General features: G+C 36.6%; 1 protein-coding gene across 3 annotated transcripts in view; it reads right to left on the bottom strand.

Moving 5' to 3' along the window:
- Positions 1-13,785: 13,785 nt before the first annotated feature.
- The window catches only part of Chro (chromodomain-containing protein chromator), a 93,147-nt gene continuing 87,916 nt past the window's right edge, over positions 13,786-19,016 (bottom strand). For all 3 annotated transcript variants that reach the window (XM_081740171.1, XM_081740172.1, XM_081740173.1), the window contains exon 12: positions 13,786-14,550. The gene's annotated coding sequence lies outside the window, so the exon portion shown is untranslated. The remainder of the gene's footprint in view (positions 14,551-19,016) is intronic.

Below are 19,016 nucleotides of genomic sequence, written 5' to 3'. Positions count from 1 at the left end.
GCCCAAACGCTAAAAGTTGCTGACCCAATCAGCCCAAACGAAGTACTATCCAGCCCAATAAAAATCTCGTCTGGCCCAATCACTTGGAGGCTAATGTGAAGTTGGCCGCCCAAAATTTGTAAAGCTTTAATTTTGTTTCGAAAACAACCCAAATCTTGAAACTTCCTAAATTGCTAGTCGACACAAAGTACTGTAAATTCCAATAAACATGTTTGTCAGAAATATCATATTAGTGAAGTTGGCCCCGACAAAAGAAGCAGGAAAATCACTTTCAAAAAGTTTAATAGCCCATATTTCGGAAACTATCATAGCCCAAACGCTAAAAGTTGCTGACCCAATCAGCCCAAACGAAGTTTTACCCAGCCCAATAAAAATCTCGTCTGGCCCAAACACTTGGGGGGCTAACGTGAAGTTGGCCCCCCAAACTTTGTGAAGCTCTAATTTTGTTTCGAAAACAGCCCAAATTTGAAACTTCCTAAGCTGCTAGTCGACACAAAGTACTGTAAATTCCAATAAACATGTTTGTCAGAAATATCATATTAGTGAAGTTGGCCCCGACAAAAGAAGCAGGAAAATCACTTTCAAAAAGTTTAATAGCCCATATTTCGGAAACTATCATAGCCCAAACGCTAAAAGTTGCTGACCCAATCAGCCCAAACGAAGTACTATCCAGCCCAATAAAAATCTCGTCTGGCCCAATCACTTGGGGACTAATGTAAAGTTGGCCTCCCAAACTTTGTGAAGCTCTAATTCTGTTTCGAAAACAGCCCAAATCTTGAAACTTCCTACATTGCTAGTCGACACAAAGTACTGTAAATTCCAATAAACATGTTTGTCAGAAATATCATATTAGTGAAGTTGGCCCCGACAAAAGAAGCAGGAAAATCACTTTTCAAAAAGTTTAATAGCCCATATTTTGGAAACTATAGTAGCCCAAACGTTAACAGTTGCTGACCCAATCAGCCCGAACGAAGTAATATCCAGCCCAATAAAAATCTCGTCTGGCCCAATCACTTGGGGGCTAATGTGAAGTTGGCCCCCCAGACTTTGTGAAGTTCTAATTCTGTTTCGAAAACAGGCCAAATCTTGAAACTTCCTAAATTGCTAGTATACACAAAGTACTGTAAATTCCAATAAACATGTTTGTCAGAAATATCATATTAGTGAAGTTGGCCCCGACAAAGGAGCAGGAAAATCACATTCAAAAAGTTTAATAGCCCATATTTTGGAAGCTATAATAGCCCAAACGCTAAAAGTTGCTGACCCAATCAGCCCAAACGAAGTACTATCCAGCCCAATAAAAATCTCGTCTGGCCCAATCACTTGGAGGCTAATGTGAAGTTGGCCGCCCAAAATTTGTGAAGCTCTAATTCTGCTTCGAAAACAGCCCAAATCTTGATACTTCCTAAATTGCTAGTCGACACAAAGTGCTGTAAATTCCAATAAACATGTTTGTCAGAAATATCATATTAGTGAAGTTGGCCCCGACAAAAGAAGCTGGAAAATCACTTTTTAAGAAGTTTAATAGCCCATATTTCGGAAACTATAATAGCTCAAACGCTAAAAGTTGCTGACCCAATCAGCCCAAACGAAGTACTATCCAGCCCAATAAAAATCTCGTCTGGCCCAATCACTTGGGGGCTAATGTAAAGTTGGCCTCCCAAACTTTGTGAAGCTCTAATTCTGTTTCGAAAACAGCCCAAATCTTGAAACTTCCTAAATTGCTAGTCTACACAAAGTACTGTAAATTCCAATAAACATGTTTGTCAGAAATATCACATTAGTGAAGTTGGCCCCGACAAAGGAGCAGGAAAATCACTTTCAAAAAGTTTAATAGCCCATATTTCGGAAGCTATAATAGCCCAAACGCTAAAAGTTGCTGACCCAATCAGCCCAAACGAAGTTTTACCCAGCCCAATAAAAATCTCGTCTGGCCCAAACACTTGGGGGGCTAACGTGAAGTTGGCCCCTCAAACTTTGTGAGGCTGTAACTTTGTTTCCAGAGTAGCCCAAACGCTAAAAGTTGCTAGCCCAAACAGCCCAAATGAAGTACTTTCTGGCCCAATAAATATCTCGTGTAGCCCAAACTTTTGGGGGGCCAACTTCACACAGGCCATGGATGATTTGGTGCCACGTTGGAATAAATGTTTAGACAACTACGGTTCCTTCTTCGAATAATAGTGTGATACCATACTTCAAACATAGTAAAGCTTCATCGACGTATCTCTGTACGCTTTTCTGTAAATCAACAATTCACCTTACTTTTTGATTCACCCTTGTAAACATCTTTGACAGAACTCTCTTTATCTTCGTTGAAACTGTGATTCATTTTCAGTTCTTCGGCTAAGTCAAACTAGCTTCAAGTATTCTTTTCGTGATAATAGCATTAAGCGATCAGCTGTTTCACATGCGGCCGCCCAAAGGTGAAAGGAAGTATCTACATTTTGCTTGCTTTGAGAACAACAGCAAAAAAAGTAATTTTTGATCGTTACTGTTAAAGAGTTTGTTTTCTATTCGGCGTCAATGAACACTTAGTGACCACTGACAAAACAAAGTCTTTAACGTTAATTATCAAAAATTACCTTTTTTGCAGTTGTTCTCAAAACAAGCAAAATGTAGATACTTCCTTTCACATTTGGGCGGCCACCTGGCATTTCAGCTCTTTTTCATACATATCGGGAAAAGTATTTTCGAATCTCCTAACTTAAGTGCAAAATGTAATTTCATTCTTTGTTTTCACTGTGACAGTCTGTCTAGCACCAAATCTCTGTTTGAAATGTCTACGTGCACTACTAGCCGAGAAAAATGCGTGGGACGGGTGGTCTGACAGTAGCAATTTTACAACAAACAATAGACGTGGATGCCAAACCGTAGAATTTAACGAAAAGTGTTTCCTGTAAAAGTTGTTTCTTTTACAATAGTGCTTTCAAAGAAATCGAAATTGATACCACTTTCCATTTGAAATTTTGGAGTTGACCCCCCCCCCCCCCCCGTAGTAGTATTTCCGTTACGCTACCGGATATGGAAGCATCACCATTTGATTCTTCACATACGATTTGGTAATTCAATTTTTTGTTTGAAAAGGTAATGAATAAAACTAATTTTTCGTTCTTATATGATGGCGAAAGTAAAGAAAATATATTTTGCCGGTAAAGAAAGCACTGCACTGCACTTTTCTGACTTCATGCATTTTCTTCGGGTAGGCACTTAACTTTTTTTTTTTTTTTTTTGCTGCACTGCAAGCAAATCAGTACCTCACACCGCTGGCATTGATATCTTGTTTTCCACTTCAGGCGCGGTGGACAGGAGGAGCACGTTTTCCTCTTCAACTACTCTTGTGGCATGGCGGGAAGCTCACTTTCAATCTGCAGTATCCTCTTGATTGAAATACTCAGCTCTCGTAGCAGATGTTCGATAAACAATTACGTTCCTAACAAGACCTTTTGCTGTTTTCATGAAATCAACTCTTGTCGTCACTGCGAACTTAGCGTAGGCTTGATGCAAAACATATACATTGACACCACACGCAACATCCACCAGCGTAAAGAAAATTGGAAATAACCACCGTCTTGTTCGACGACTTGTGTAATTTGTACATTTTTGGTCAAAAGTATCCACCCCGCCTTTAGGCATATTATAAAGCATGATTATTTCAAGTTTTCCAATCTTTGGGTCATAATTTGATGTGTGGTGTATAGATGAAATAAGTATTAGTGTTTTCGCTTTTTTGGGCACATACAAAACCGTCAAATCTTCTGTAAAACCATAAATAGACGAATTCTCTCCACGTGTCTTTTTGGATAGAATCTCCTGTTTATTTTGTTTCAGAGTGCCGACATATGTGAGACCTCTGTTTCAAAGTTCGTTCACTAACTCAATCGACGAGAATACCAGTTATCAGCAGTTACATATCTTCCTTGTGTTCACAATAGGGTGCACCAAAAGTATCATAGCTCTTAAAGGAATATTTAGAGCTTTTTCATTATCTGAAAGCGTCTGTCCATCACTTCCTTTGCCAGTATATATAGGGTGAGTTCGCCAATAGTCGACCGCTGAAAAAAAATCTTACTTCTGAACACTTATAATACGTGATATTTCATAATATTTGACAAAAGTGAATTGTTTGCTTCATTTGGGTTGTTTTGTACCATACCGTGTGTTAACTGCTCACTTCTAAAATTTTTCAGTGACATAAAAATACGTTTTACGAAAACTTATCAAAATTTCCACTTGTCGACCATCGTCATTCAGTAGTCGACCGCATTCATGCTATTAGTCTACCGACCGCGCGCAATTTCTATCGTTTCTATCGCTTAGAAGTAATTGATTGCGTTAGATGATGTTTGGGAATTGTATTATTCGTGAGATTTGAACTCGACAAAACGATTATACAGATTTTATCTAATTTTCTTAGTTTTTCTCCTTAGTGGTTATAAATCAAAGGATTAGGCTATTATGGTTTGATATATAGCTACTTTATTTGGAATAATGGATTTGAATATTAAATGGTTCTTCCACGTGAAACAAGATTTCTCTCCTGCGTTATATGAGCACGTTATCTTATCACTTATTATAGCTTTACAAATTCTAAACAAAATACGACCCTAGTAGCAAGAAAGCTTTCGACTAGTTGGCGCATGCTTGGCTTTTGGCTTTCTACGCTTGCACTTGAAAAGCATGCTTTCATACGATCTGCCTTTTGTTGTACTTGCAACGATGCTTTAGACCCTTCGCAGAGCGTCATAGCTCACTGTCCGTTCATTGGCTATAGACTTGACTTGTAAAACGCTTGCGTCAAGCTTGAATGGAATACTGAATGCAAGGTTGCCTCCATGTAACTTCGTTACTGAAACCCAGCTTGCGGCACGCTTGCATGTTTTCCAATCAAGCTGGATGCAAGCTTAGCCGACTTGTAATTCAAGCTTACAGCAAGCGGTTTGCAAGTTATCTCTACTACTAGGGAAGTCACTAATAATTTGAAAAAAATTCCTACGTGTTCACGTTTCCTCCGTGGGAAATAGATTTCTCTTCCGTGTTACTTGAGCACACCGAATTATCTTCTCATATATGATAAGGTTTCTCTTCTGAGTTACTTTAGCACATTGAGTTATCTTTTCATGTAATGACAGTAAGTTCCTCATTGTTTGTTCAAATAATTTATATGGTACACTCTGCACACAGGAATAGCTTATCTGCGAGATCTTCTCATGCATAGCCAGCGGTACATCGAAAATGGAACCATTTATCACATTCATCGCAACCCACTAGTTTATCCTCACTTCCCAAAGCTAAATCATTATCACTCCACATCCTCTGCATATGGCTCCATCGCCATAGTAAATTACATCATCTTTATTGTGATGTTTTACAACAGCAGTTGTTCTACAGTTCTTCTTCGATCTTTTCTTAGGATTTTCCGTCTTCTTGCTCTTTTCTTGCCTTTCTTTAATCTCTGTTGCGTTTCTTTTCCTCCTCTAGTTTCTTCTGTTTTGTTTTGTTTTGCAGTCGGTACTCGGCGATATTATTCTAAGCTAATTGCAAACGGTATCTTCTCTACTTTCCTCTTAGGTTTTTTGACTGGACTCTTGGGCCAGAACAGATGCCTTTTTAAAAGTTGCCGTTATATATATAGGTCTGATAATTTTAGGTGTTGCGATATTCTTCTGATTTGATTCACTTGGTCTAGGAACAACTCGCTTTCAATGTCCTTTGTTTCTTGCTATGCTTCTGGTATATAAACCAGAGCTTCAGTAGGATATTCTTTGGGAGAATAAGTATATTGCTGAATATCCTTCATAGGTTCAGTTCATTCAGTGGAGTTGCGTTACCTTTCTTCTCATTTGATGGCACAAATTCTGGAATAGAAGGTTCCTTTCTCAGAATAATTAAAGGTCTCTCTGATTCTGTTGTTGAAGCAGACACAACTGATTCTTCGTTTGGCACAATACTGATTTCCTCTTTCTTCTGTACTGCAATACTGTCTGATTCCTCAGGTTTCGTTGGTAGAATAGGTGCTATATTCACTGTTTTCAGTTTGTTACACTTGGATTGGCTTCAGCAGTCAATGACTGGAGAAGGTCATTTAGTAAATCCTGACTAACAGTAAGAGTAGATTGAGGCAAGTATTCATTGTTATCATCAAATACAGGGATTTCACCAACTACAACTTCGTCGTCTACTGATAAGCTGGCATTTTTATCATCAGTTTGTAGTGTTTCGTCCATCGGCTCTTCTGCTGGAAGTTTCAGAACTTCAAGTCCTGTGCTGAACTTAACCGCAGCCTTTTGAAGTTCATCCTTGTACACAGTAATAACTTTTCTTGCAGTAAGAAAATATTCTTCACTAACGTTTAGCTGAGCGGAAGTACTCTTTGTTTTTGCATACACTCTTGATGCATTTAGGATCAGGATTGAAATGATACAGTCCACATTTGTGAAATACATTATTGTGTGTGACAGTGTAGCTGCTGTTACTAGAACCTCTGCAATAAGTGGTGCAAACTGAACTCTTGTAACGGAAGATAAATTATGTTCCGATAGATAGCTGCGGACAACGAATTTTCAATTTGTTTTTAACGCCTTGAAGACGGATACATCGCATAGTTGCAAGATATTCGTTGCATGAGGGTACAGGGGATACAATATGATCTCGTTGTTGTCAGAAAATTTGTTTACTTCATAAGTTAAGTAAGTTTTGTGACCGTCGATGAAAAGTATTACAGGCTTAGGTCAGGGGTGTCATTTCAGACTTCGCTTCAGGGGGACAGGAGCACCAACGACATAAGACTTTCAAGTTTTGTACTACTATATTAGTAGACAATCGATTAAACATATGTATTCCTCAAACTCTTGGGAGGCCAATTGCCCCCTCCTGCCCCCCCCCTAAATGACGCCCCTGACTTAGGTACATCGTAATCTAATAGCCATTTATTGAAACTATTGGCGACCCACTCAAAGAATATCTCGCTAATCATCCAGCCATATTCGGATCGTTCTACCACATTCGACGAGGGAATATTGGAAACAATGTGCCTTATGCAGAGTCGTTTTGATGTATGATTAGAGTCATAGTAAAGGCCTGACTACTGCAGTGAACACATGTTAGTCGAACGCTTTAGTATTGCACTAATCACGCGTCATAACGACTCTGCATAAGGCCCAATATCTCTGAGTACTCGCGACTTGCATGGATAAACAATCGTTGGAGCAACTGTTCCTCCCAAAGCACTAAACGTCCCTAGAAAAGTAAGCGTTAACTTTTCTTTATCTTGAACCTTATAAATATTCTTCCCGCCCTTTGATCCTAAAATTTTCCCGGACGATGGGCACAATTGAAAAGAAGATTCATACGCGTTAAAAATTCTACGTACATCATCTAGAATGAAAAGATTGTTCGTACTGGTGAGGTGAGTCTTACGATCATGGTACGCATGCTAGCCATTAGATCAGCTAGGAGAGCTTCTTGTTCTTGTGTTTAAAAAAATGGTTCTACATTGAAATAGATTGTCAGAAAAAGAAATTTTTAACTAATGTTACTGAATAAATTCTATACAGCAAAACGCAAAACACAGTATGAAACAGTGTGGTCGATAGCTGGCAAGAAATATTCCAATAGTCGACCAACATGAGGAACAGGCGGTCGATTTTTAGAATATGTCACGAAATTGAAAATTTTATACATGCATATTGAAAAAGAGGCCTTAATACCATACAAGGAATAATTTGAAGCAATTTGGCGCACTCTCAAATAATCCAATAATCGACCACCCTTGGTCGACAATTGGTTTGTATGGGAAAGGAAAAATGCCAAATTTCGACCACATTTTAACGCGTATTTTTTCATTTAATACTTTCCAGTTATTGACAAATTATGCTGGTACAGCTTCTAGACTAACTTAGTTATGTAACTAAAACATTTCTTACCTCACGTACTATCTATATCCTCAGAAAAATGAAAAACAACAGGAACACAAGATTCTCATTACACGTTGTTGTAAAGTGCGGACTTCAGTCTAATTCTACAGATATGTCGAAATTTATTGGTCGAAGACGACCAGCTAACCAAGGGAGAGTTAAACAATGAATGTCATTGGTAGTATAAGATGCAAGCTTTATCATGAATAATTTTTCGCTCCAAAAGACCATCAGATATATTTTATATAGACAATAGTAAGCAAAAATGGTCGATTATTGGATGGCGGTCGACTAGTGGCGAACTCACCCTATAGGCATTATACAAGTAATTGGTTCGCGCATCAGTGAAACACTGAATCTTCAATGCATATCTAGCAGGTTTTTTTGGGCATATACATTCTAAAGGAACACCTGCCACGGAATGGTATTAGCATTTCATCCACACACACAGTTGCACTTAACGACTAGCAAAGTTGACTGTTCTCTATAAATCTTCCAAATATTTTGTATATTGCTGTTGCTCTATCATTTTTTCTTTCTTTCCTCATGATCATCCCGACTGTCAAACCGTAAAACAACAGTAAGAACAAAAACCTTTCTTTAGACATAGTACACGGAAATATATTTCTGCACGTCCCATCACTTGCATAGAAACTGTGAACTGACTCATTTCCAGATTTCAGAATGGCCGTATAAACTAATAAACCTATCAGTGCCTTCAATTCAACTGTATCAAATAATAGTAAGTTTCTGTTAGAATATTGCAATCTTACCTTAACTATTTTCGAATTCGTCCACAAAAGAATTTCACCAATAATATCCGGGGTAAACAACAATTCCCACACTTGCACAACATTCAGGCTTTCTTCTCAACTTTTTACAATTGGTCGCAATCCACGAAGCTGCAAAATAATGTTATGTTCTTACGTTGGCTGGTGGCCGCTGCTTCCTCCATCTCACTTTTTTCGTAGCAATAACCTCCCACTCCATAATCTTCAACTTCCCCATCGTCCTTGAAATCATAATCCTCTTCTGAATCCGTGTCATGTTCGCTAATAAGTTCACAATCACGCTCAAGATTGTTCGAAAATTGTTCTTCAAGGAGCTCTTCAATTCGTTGTTAAAAATCAGAGTCAGTAAAGAGAAAAACGCGTTCACGTCACGGTCCTGCTTTCACTGACATGTTTATACGGAAGTTTAACGCCAGACGCGCCACATAGTAAGACACAAAACTGCTAATTGGTAGATAACGAAAGGCAGCTAAACTGATCTGTCTAAACTGATTCCCCGCCGCGCACAGGGGATCAACTACAACACAAACTTCACAATATGTAACTATTTGCTAGACAGGAAGGTAGAAGGGAAGATCTACTTGTAGTCGTAGGGGTGTGGAAAATGATATAATTCTTAACACTCTGAGAGACGGTCCATAGTACTTACGGTTTAAGGTGTAAACGGAACCATCATAATGTTTTCCAACTTTTCCCCCACCGGGAATTGAACCCAGAACCACGTGTACCAAAGACACAGCCACTAGGAACTAGAACAGCGAGGAGCGTCCTAGTTATACTGATGGATCATGACAATTTATTTGGTTTTCTTGGGATAATTTTATTTTCTCTAATCACTGCACATCTGTATTATCTACTTCCATTACACACAAGCTCCAACACTAAGCTGCTTAGTTTAACTATACTGAAACAATTCTTCATTGAACTATTTGAAATTTCTTCAACTTTATATTCCTATTACGCATTACAAAAATATTTTTTTTGTTTAACGTCCCACGATTATACCCTTTAAGACAAAGGAGGTGGATGATTGTGAAAGTAAATTTTCAGTGCTCTTCTACCGGGAAACGAACCAGGGACCAAGAGCACACGAGCTAGCCACTACAACAACGGGGAAGAGTAGGGTGACCAGACGTACTGATTTTCGCAGTACAGTACTGTTTTCCAAAGAGCTGTCCTGCGTGTTGCGAAGACGCCTAGAAAATCGAGAAATGTCCTTTTTTAAAAAGTCCTGAGTTAACTTATTTGCAATACACACAAATACTTTTCCTGAATGATGAACCACTGTGTTTTTTAACACCCCTCACAAGATTAGGGAAACTGAACAATCAACTTTTTTGCGCAATACATTGAGAAGGGCTTGTTTAGATATCGGTAAGGTAGGAAAGGTTTCCTTTTCAACTTACGACAGTGATGCTAACCAAGTTAAGTAGAAGTTCCAGTCCAAATTTTTCCTTACTACTTAAAATAAACATGCAGTGACGTAACTAGGGTGAGGCAAACGGGGCTTGTGCCCCGGGCGCCAGATTGTGGGGGCGCAAAACTAGGCAAATATTAAATATTTATTATAAGGCAAGGAAAGGAGTTTTAGCAAACTAAAGATTAAAAAAAAAAAAAAAACCCTCAGAAACACAACAGCCACCAATCTTAGCATCATATCCACAGAGCATAAGTTAGCTTCAAACCTATCTTTTGGGGACATTGTAAACACCTTTGCAGCTAAAAAAGCCTACAATCTTAAATTTTAGTTTCAGCGTCTTGTGTTTTCATTTAACTTACATTGATTTAGGCCTAAGAGATTTTCAAAATGCCCGAGTATAATTACTCGAGACAACAGCTTGATTCTTTGTCATGCTACTCTCAAATTGTTTGGTAATCAAATACCAGGGTGGAAAAAAAATCATGATTTTTTTTTTTTAATCATTTTTGATTTAAATCATATCTTTCTCCTCATATAATACATGTCTCGAACTGAAGAAAAAGCATTGCGAATTAGTATTAAATGCCAATTATACCATTTAAGTGAAAGTATTGGGGTTGAATTTTGAATTAATCTCCAATCGTTAACCTATATCAATCCCAAACAATGTTTCTTAACAATTTTAAATAATGGCTTTTTTTTTTTTTGGTAAATTATAACTTCCAGTCAAGCATCATCCCTATTTATCCTAGGATCATGGTTCATACCTCACTCTCTTCAGAATACAACAGCCTTTAAAACGATAACATTTACATTTTCCCTATCATGTCCCTGAAGCGGAAAATTTTGAGAAGTCCGGATTTTTTTTTCTTTGAAATTTTGATCCCCTCTGGACTCCCCTGTGTTAACGCACAGATCACAAAAACTGGGAAATACTAAATGTGTGTACAAAATTTCAAGCTTCTATCTTGAATAGTAAGGGTGGGAAAAATATTTAACAATGAGCTAAGAACATCCCCACAATACCTCAGATGACCCGGATGTAATATAAAAATTTCCTCGGACATTCCTATTTATCCTAGAATCATGATTTGTACATTATTCTCGTCAGAATAAAACAGTTTCAAACTGTACCATTCAAATGTCTCCATCGTGTAGGCTATCTGGAGCTGGAAAATCACGAAAAAAGGGATTTTCTGTTAAGAAATATCCCCTTTTTTACCCCTCTGTACCGCCTCTGTTTAAAGGCAGAGATCTGAAACAAATCTGAAAAATACTAAGGGGTGCAGTGATGAGTGTCCAAAATTTCAAACTTCTAGATGCAAAAGTAAGTCTGCGAAAAATAATATCCCCAAATACCCGATTCTCGTATAAAACAGGATTTCAGGTAACAGTTTCCTGAAACATCCCTATTTATCCTAAGATCATTGTTCGCACATCATTCTCTTCAGAATAGAACAGCCTTTCAGATGGTATTATTCATGTCTCCATCTTAGGCGGGAAAATCGCGAAGAAAGCTATTTTTTGTTAAAAATATCTTTTTTTTTTTTTTTTTTTTTTTTTTTTTAACATTTTTGCCCCTCTGGATCCCCCTGTTTTCAAGCAGAGATCTGAAATCATCTGAAAAATACTAAGGGTGCACTGAACGAGTGTGCAGAATTTCAGTCTTCTGAATGCAAAATGTAGGCTCGCCAAAAAAAATAATTAAAATGGGCACAACAAAAAATATCTTTTTAAAATTTATGGTGTCATCACATCCTATGTCTCGACGCAGAGAGGCGTGAAAGCATATGTAACCTGCTCTACAATGCCTTCAGTCCTGAAAAAACGAAGTAAAAAGCTTTATTGGTACTTTTTTAATCGAATAATGAATATTTTATCCTATAACCTAAAAATAGGTGATATAATTTAAAAGGTTAAGCGTTAAGGAAAAAGGACCCCACGCTTATCAAAGTGACAATTTTTTTCCACAAAAGTTACTGACATTTGGCAGGGGCATATTTTTAAGAAAATTGAAGTAGCTTGCGGCACGAAATACATAAATTTTGCCTAAGTTATAAAATTAAAAAAAAAATCGCAGAGGTGATAGGACACTTCTAAATACGTCCTATTATCTGGGAACAAATATATAGACGCGCACACAAAAGAATCTTCGTCTTAAATGTCGATGGTGATTTCCCCGTTGAAATAGTTAACGAAAATCCTGTTACGAAGAGAAGAAAACAGGATTGCCCTGTTACCCGTTCGAAACGGGATTTTCCCTAATCATCCTCTGTATGACACTTGTTTTCATACTATGCTGTACATACTGTACATTTGAGTCTCATTGTATTAAGTTTGATTATCATCTTCCATAATCGAAATAATAGAACAGAAACGGGACTTTATTTATTTTCACTTTAAATTATTTCGGAATTTGATTTAAATCGATCCACCCTGTCAAATACTAATTAGTTTGGTGTTTTATCTTGTACTAAAAATTAAATTATGTACTGCAATTTTCAAATCATGGTTTACCACTTGAAGAGAAAATGTAATAGAATTACTGTGTGATGCAATTATCAGGTGTAGTCGGGGATCGTTTTGGTTTGGTTGGTCAGGAAGGGGGAGGGGGAACTAAGGCAAGTTCTTGCCCCGGCCGACAATCAGCCCAGTTACGTCGCTGCCTACACGAAGTTCCACTGTACGTTCATAAAAATAAACCACTTTGTCATTCATCAAAGCATTTGGAATTGTATATGCATATTGCCGACGCATTAAACTACTATACTATTATACTTGTGTTCTACTTTTCACTTGTCAGAATCTGGTCACCCTAGGGAAGACTAATATTAGGCATTACAGATTAATTAGTTCTGTGCATAATAATAAACAGGAAAGTAACAGTGCTCACTCTGTTTAATATACAGTAGATATGATGAGTTCCAGATAATAAATCCGCACTCCACAAAAGCTACGCCCAATCTGAACGCTCGGAAATTACATTTCTGGTATTCGAGTAGTAATACCAACTAGTTTTTGTGCGTTTATGTATGGTCTGTGGAAATAAAAAATAAATGCACACTATTTTCAGCGTTCAATGTACATTTTCAAGAAACAAATGAAATGAAATCTTTGAGTTTTACGTTCCACTGTTATGCCGGCTAGGCTAAAGCACACGGTGATTGTGAGAAATGAATAAAATGGTGGAATGAAGAAAGTGGGAGGAAACGGGAGAACCCCGAGGAAACTCTCGCACACGGCGTTTGTCCATCTGTTTACTTGGCGGGAGCTGGGATTGAAACCGGGACTCCTTGCACCAGAGGTGGACGCTCTATCACTGAGCCACCGCGGCCCCTTTCAAGAAACAAGCGTTGCTGAATTCCATTTTACTATTCAGAGCACCTTATATGCACAATATTGATCCACTGTTTGAATTCGCAAATGTGCGCATTTAAGTCTGCGCTTTAAAAAGCTACTTGCGGTTTGTTCATAAATCTTAATCTACGACTCGGTGTTGTAATTTTAGGTTGGTATTTGTCGAATGTTTAAGGATTTGTTTCCTCATTAACTTCGTTCAAGAAGAAAACAAAATGTAAACAAATTTTTTGTTTTCACCTGAAGTAAGAACGTGCAAATACCAGCCTGTACTACTGCTAGTTTCGTAAGATATAACAAAAAATAACATAAACATCATTTTATTATTAAATTTCTTTCAAAAAATATGAATTGCAACATACATGCCATATTTTTATGCAGAGTGTGACGCAACTGACTCTTTCTTACAACACTTGCTAACGTAAGAGCGAAGGAACATAACAACAGTTTTCTCTCCACGCTGAAGTAATGAAGATACTGATGTATCTTTATACGTTTTCTACTCTCACTGTAACAAGTCATTTTATAAACTCAAACAAAAAAAATCAAATACTCAAATACAGTATATGACAAGATTATTTAGTTCTCATTATTATGACGGCATGGATTTACATACAGCTAAGCATGAAAAATTCATTCTCATGCTTTAATATACATTTAAATAGGGTATGAAATAAATCGAAGAAAATGTTTTGCCTATTATTTAGCGTATTTGTTTTTTTTATTCTCTGGATCATACCAGAAATTGTTAAAAAAACATTATTTTTATAAATGTGTCTTACATCTTTAATATATTGCAGACATACATTTGCTGAAGTATTTTGAGAAATGAAGACAAACCAATTGTCTAATAAAAGATTGTACTCTTGTGTAACTCGAAGCACATGGAAATGAGATTGGAATTAACGCAGAGCTGTTCAAAATATATTTTACTTTTCTTCATATTTCTATGTGCTTACTCTACCAACATTCAATTAATGTACATAAATTATAACTATTATTTTACAATTTTAAGGTACATTTGAACCGTTTATGGCTTCGTAGTGATGATTTCATGCAGATCTTAAAACTGTAAAGAGAAAAAGACACATCATTACTTTTTTGAAATTACATATATAAAAAAACGTATTATAATGAAATCAGATGAACTGATACAGAATTTTTCATTCTTAACTTATTGAAATAGTTCATTAAAGTAAAACTCATGCCCGTCATCTTTCATTCAAAATTACTGTATAATACTAGTAATACAAATATGAATTCAATTTACTGATTCGTGCCCCCCCCCCCCCAAAAAAAAAATGTTTTGTGATTGTTGATCAGTACTACAATCCTTCAAAATAACTTCTTTTGAGTTGAACAAAATTTATAAACGAATGAAAATTTTCCCAAACACTAAATCAGTTTCCGTTACCATACTTTCACATATTGGTCACATGATATCAAAATCTAGTCTTACTTGATAGGGCATTTTAATTCTGCATAAATATAAGTAAAAGCCAAAAAGTTAAAATATATTAAAGCTTTCAAAATATATATGCAAGTTGCAAAACATATTACAGGCTTCAAAACATACCATTTCTGTGCATTCTGCCTGGAACTGAAATTAGCAATTCAATAAACTAAAAATGTTTTCAACTGCATCAGTACCTTTTTGTTACTGACTGATACCTTCTTGTTGAACCAATAGGAACTGGGACACCCACAATCTTGAAAACACCGCGTTTGGATGGAAGTACTGGTGATAGTTGCTGTATTGCAGGTGGAAATCTATATCCAGCAACTGGTCTATGCAGTAGCATAAAGTTCACGACAATTTCATTTAACTCATAACTGATATCTATAACCTCTATAAGCTACCAGCCAGTCATACAGAGCATATATATTGCTTAATACTTTGTAAAATAAACGACTGGAATGTTTAAACTACGCTAATTGTAATTTATTATCTGAGTATTCACAAACAGACATTCACTTAAACTTGCGAAGAAAAGTTCCTTGATTACAGACGTTTTCTCCGAAGAAGCTCCACGGCTTTTGATTTATTAAGAATCTTTCATAGTGATTAACTTGTATATACAACTCATTCTGTAAACTACACGTATTTCATTGATTCTACGTTAATCAGATATCAGAATGTATCGAGGCATTCTTTTCTTTAACTTTTCTTCTAACTACGATCGAAACAGGGAAGTGTTCCGATTTGTTTGTTTGCAAGCATATGCACATGCTCATTTTCGTCATGCGTGAGAATCATTAAATTACATATAATAAATTAAAAATTTTATATGCAACTTGCATTCATTTAAATGACGTATTCCAATTTTCCAAAGAAAATATTTATAATGACTAAAGACCGGAAGTTATGGCAAAATAAAACACCAAAAATGCAAAATAAATTCCAAAAATGGACTTTACGTGGCAAAAATGAGGATATTTGTTTTACTTTTAAAACTTCATCTTAGTTATATATATATATATATATATATATATATATATATATATATATATATATATATATATATATATATATAAAAAAAAAAAAAAAACAAGGTGACCTCTAATAACTATGCAGATGATTAAAATTAACAGCAAAATAATCATGAATAAAATTAATCATTGCAAGTACGGCTAATTTAATTCATGATCTTGGAATTATGAGAAAACAGGAAAACAAGATACATAGTACATAAATATTTGCAGTTTTTGTAGCACAGGAAAAGATTAACAGAAATCTGTGTCTATGAAAAAGCGTAGTCTAACAAATGAGCAGAGATAAGCTTACCTTGTCTCTATATATATTAATTTTCCACCGTAAAATTATGTCTCCTGTCTGTTAAAATTCGTTTGAGACGCGAAAACGACCTTTTAACATCTACTGATGTGAGAGGAGCTTAAAGCACGCGACAACAATGGGATCCAAATCCACATCTACTGTGCTCTTATCCTCCAAAATCTTAAATATTTTTAATTTTCTGCACGTCGCGGTTTTCACTAATAATATGGCCACACCTTTTTCTTCAAAACTTATTGTTGTGTCACAAAATAATGTTTCTCAGCACAAACAGATTTTTCACAAATTTTGCAAAATATACAAAGTTAGCAATTTTGCCTTTCAACCAAAGTCCAACCTTTGGCATAGTGACAGAGGAATAGTAACTCAGAGAACAGCACCAGGAAACGAACGAGACTGAATTCCTTTAACTGAAGAAATAATGTGTCATCGCAGCATCTGCTATCTTTTATTCTTTACAGGAATTTGTGGGACTCAAATTGGTCAACAATATGGTGATTCAGCCCCTGGGTCGAACCAGCTAGAAACCTTAAATTCCTTATCTCACTGAGTGACAATGCGTTCCGCTCTATCAGTTAGCAACATGACATGAAATTGAAAGGAAAAATGTAAAAGAAGAAGCCATCAGGAAATGACAAATATGGCAATTAATATAAGAAATGGCATTTTGCCATAACTTCCGCTCTTCAATCACGACTATTCAAGACTGGAAGAACTTTTATTAGATGGGAGACTTCTCAGAATTGTATATCTAAGAACCAAACAAACCATAACGTGAAAAGTTACGGTTTTAATTTTTGAAATTCTGTGGGATGGGAATTGTATATCAACAAAAACCACTAACTCACAGAGTATGCTACGTAAACGTATTCAACGTGCCATTTAGTCAGTCCCTTGAATTTGTCAAAATATTGTTCTAACTGCAGCCAGGACGCAAAAAGTCCTACTTTTATCCGACAACGTTTAGGTACGTTCGTTTTGTTATTAGTATATTGTTATTATTAAAAGGTATAAATTCTATTATTAAGGTTATACTACGAAATGAAGTACAGCAAGTATTTTCATACAAGCAGAAGTTTCATAGGAAATATGACAAATACTAAAATATCCACAACAGTTGAAAATATGTCAAGTAACACTTTCATGGCATTACTTTGAACATATTTTATTTTATGTAATAAAAATAGTTTATCTGATTAACCACTAATATATTTCACTTATTAGAGACACCTGAATGTATTGTTTCTTGATTTTGTCAGGCTCAACCGTGAAAGTACTATTTAGTGCAGTATACTATTATATAAAGCATGGAGATGTCGGAAATATTCATTTTACCAGGCAACCAAGAAAGTTCGTGCGGTTTTTATACCTGCCGCTATTTTTCGTGGGGTAGTAATCATTTCTGCCGCCAGGGTACATGTATGTGACAGTTTCTGAAAGCTGAGTCATTGGGACGTCGGCTAACATAGATAACAGGTCGCATTCGACATTTCAAGATCAAGTATTCGCAGTGAACCATGTCTGTGTCGAACGAAGTGATCAGAGCTTGTTTACTGTATGAGTTCAAGTTGGGCTCAAAAGGTGCGGAAGCAGCAAGAAAAAATGTGCAGCTTTTGGAGAAGGTACAATTAGCGAACGGACAGTTCAAAAGTGGTTTCAGACCTTTTCGACCGCCGATGAGACACTTGAAGACAAACCTCGATCAGGCAGACCAAAATCTCTCGATTTGAACCAATTCAAGGCAGCAATTGAAGAGGATTCAAGTCAAATGTGTCAAGAACTCTCTCAACGATTTGGGGTAAGCGATGAAACCATTCGTGTGCACTTGCATGAGCTTGGAAAATCGTGGAAACTGAGTAAATGGGTCCCTCATGTGCTGACTGCTGCGAACCGTCTCCAACGACTGTACATTTGCTCTTTCGTACCATTGGCTATCGTCAAATGACTCCATGCCTTTAAGTGCAAAACCTGCTCTTCATCAGCGGAAGGTGATGCTGTGTGTATGGTGGACTACTACTGGGATTGTGCATTATGAGTTCTTGGAAAATGGTAAAACCACTACTTAAAAAAAAAAAAAAAAAAAAAAAAAAAAAAAACTGCACTAGTGAATAGGAAGGGTGTTCTTGTTCACCAAGACAACGCTAGACCTCATACAGCAAAGATGACCCTGGAGGTGATTTCTTCTCTCGGCTGGGAACTTCTGCCACATCCAGCGTATTCATCAGACATTGCTCCATCAGGCTACTTTTTTTTTCTATGGACAACCATATGCGCAATCAACTATTCAAAACTAAAGAAGAGGTTGAAAACGCGGGGGTGCAGCTTTTTGAGTCCCAACACAAAGATTTTTTCAAAAATGGCGTACGCAGGCTTGTAAAACGATGGGAGAAGGTTGTAGAAGCGGATGGTGGATATTTTGTGGAATAAAAATACGGTAAACGCATTTTTTGGAACTTTTCTTTTTTGTACTGAAACCGCACAAACTTTCTTGGTTACCTGGTAGATTGTTGTTCTGTTAACGTTAATGAGTTTAGTGAATATAAATTAAATGAATAATGTCCTGACCCTGCGGTAGTCTTAGTTAAATAACAATACTGTCACACGTAGTGTTGTAAATAGAAAAAAAACGGTTCGTATTTTTTCAGAAATGTAGGTTTTTTTTAGAAAAAAAAACATTGCCTCTCGTTTTTTTTCTAAATTTCGTTTTTTTTCAAATAGTCATTTGTAATGCATCTTACGTC

This window comes from Thermobia domestica, chromosome 15 (genome assembly GCF_964235325.1).
Source record: "Thermobia domestica chromosome 15, izTheDome1.hap1.1, whole genome shotgun sequence".
Taxonomy (NCBI): domain Eukaryota; kingdom Metazoa; phylum Arthropoda; class Insecta; order Zygentoma; family Lepismatidae; genus Thermobia; species Thermobia domestica.
This window is presented reverse-complemented; position numbering and strand designations above follow the sequence as displayed.